The sequence below is a fragment of the Dermochelys coriacea genome, chromosome 15, assembly GCF_009764565.3.
Source record: "Dermochelys coriacea isolate rDerCor1 chromosome 15, rDerCor1.pri.v4, whole genome shotgun sequence".
In the NCBI taxonomy this organism is placed as follows: domain Eukaryota; kingdom Metazoa; phylum Chordata; order Testudines; family Dermochelyidae; genus Dermochelys; species Dermochelys coriacea.
Window position 1 is genome coordinate 31,544,412 of NC_050082.1, and position 2,385 is coordinate 31,546,796.

Genomic DNA, 2,385 nt, shown 5'->3' on the forward strand with positions numbered 1-2,385 from the left:
TGGTGCTCCTTCCTCCCGAGCATCATGCATCGGCATGAGCAGGCACAAGAAACCACAGCAGAGGAGCTACCGACGGTGATTCATTGGCTCCTGTCTGATATACGTTTATTCCTTGCACCCCTAGCTGCAGGGACCTCTGCAATAAAGCAGGTGCTGGGGTGCGCCGCTCTACACAAGCTCAGCACTCGCCCACCACACATGATTTTTGCCACTACTAGGGGCTGGGTCAGAGCCCAAACCTGGCCATCCGCTCCCAGAACCCCAGGGAGTGAGACAGGCCACTCCACAAGCGAAGGCACCATGAGCCCTCCACCAGCCCAAGGGCAATCAGTCTCCCCTGCCACATAGAGGTACAAGACAGGAAAAACGCTATTTGTGAGCAAGGGCACCAGGCTGCCCCCACCAAGGACAGTTCTGTAGGTCAGGACATCACACGCGCGCTACGGGAGAGGAGTGAGAATCCTCTTCCAGCTCTGTGATGTTGCACAGCACAGGGCTTCACATGCGCTGCCTGTGGCCCTTGCTCCAGTTCACAGCATTCTCCCTGCCCCTTGCCCAGTGCAGCCCTGACACTGAGCCTGGAGCGTGCTAGGGACAGTCATGATCTCACACAGGGTTACTTCACCCCATCAATCTCATTGTTATTTGTGATCTCACTGCTTTGGAGCTATGGCCAAGTCAATATTAGAGCTGCAGCTTCAGTAGCTTCCAGCTGCTGCCATCTCGCCCAGAGAAGGCTCCCTTTGGTCTCACCTGGTGGAGCAGCATCCTACAGGCATGTGGGTCCAGACGAAATCCTTCTGGCAGCAGTCCCGACATGCACATACAGCTGGTCCAGCCACTGGACAGGAGGCTCCATCCCTGGAAAAGTCCCCAGGAGGGTCCAGCCATGAAGGACAGCTATACTGAGAAGTGCAGGGTCTGCATTGCTAGGCTATCCATTCCTGAACCTCTTCCAGAAGAAACACTCGCAGCCACTCATCTCGAAACCCAGCACAATGTAATTATCAGCTTGGAAGGTATCCAGCAAAGCATAAAAGGAGACACATGCCAGTTGTTTAGGTATATCAGTGCCCTGCTAATTGTGTTTGATGGGTATTTCAAGAGGGGTTTACAGTATTTTCCTTAACTGCTGTTATGCTGAACTCCTTCCTGCATCCGATGAAGTGAGCTGTGCTCACGAAAGCTTATGCTCAAATAAATTTGTTAGTCTCTAAGGTGCCACAAGTCCTCCTTTTCTTTTTGCGGATACAGACTAACACGGCTGCTACTCTGAAATCCTTCCTGCATGTTTCCCTTCCTTCCGTGCCTGGCTGCCAGCTGCTGCGATCAGTGGGGAGATTTTCTGTTGTTTTCTGAAATGATTTGACAAACGGTGTGTTAGAAAAAGGGCACCAGGGCCTGGCTCTGGGCTGCCATTTAAACCCGTGCAGAGCAAGCACTGAGTGGGGTGAAATGCCGCCAACCTAGAACAGCCGTAGTTCACACCCACTCTGCCCAGGTGTAAATGACTCCATGCGGGGCAGGACATGAGGAGCCAAGGGGATACACAGCACTCTCCAGCCAAATCCCCCGCCTGTGGAACCAAGGTTTCTGCCTCATTCCACAGTTGCTGTCTCCTCTTTTCGTTCTGTTCTCTCCCCTTTGCCCCAATGTGCTCTGAACCCGTCTGCTCTGTCTAGCTATCTCCTGTCTACTGCACCTCCCACCACGGCATCCAGGCTCCTTCCTGCTCCCCATCCCAGCAGGAACTACTACACACAATTATCACAAGGTAACCGGCTGGGGGTAGCCTTGTGCCTCCTTTGTTAATAGCAGCTTAAGAGCCCCTCTTTGTATGCTCTCCTTGTGTTCATTCTCTCTCACATTCTGAGACCCTGTAACAAACCCACCTTTTGTATGTGCTGGAGCAAAGGCTCAACAAATGGATTTTCCCTCATCTTCAGATATTGCTACCAGCTTAAGCAAAGCAACAGGGTGAAGAACACAAGCCATTCATAATTAAACTATTATCTTGCAACTCACCCCCCCCACCATTTAGCCTTGAAGAAAAATTCCCCCCACCACTATATTCAGATCAATTCTGAAAGCCTAACAGCCTGAGCTGTAACCAGATAGTCCAGATACTTATCTCAGCAACCCAGAAACGGTGGGAAGCGGCAGCATAAAGGGAGCTTTGTGAGTCGGGCATTGTTCCCGTGCAGCTCCCGTGCGCCAGCCGACGCTGAGTCACAAGCACCTGGACCATCCGGAGTTCCAGGCCTCTGCACCATGCTCGCTGGGCATGCAGTACACATGACACCGTTTCAGCTGGGGCAAAGTGTTGTGGGTCTCTTGAGGAACAGGGGCAGGGGAGAGTTTGCTGTCTTCTCTGCGAATGGAAAG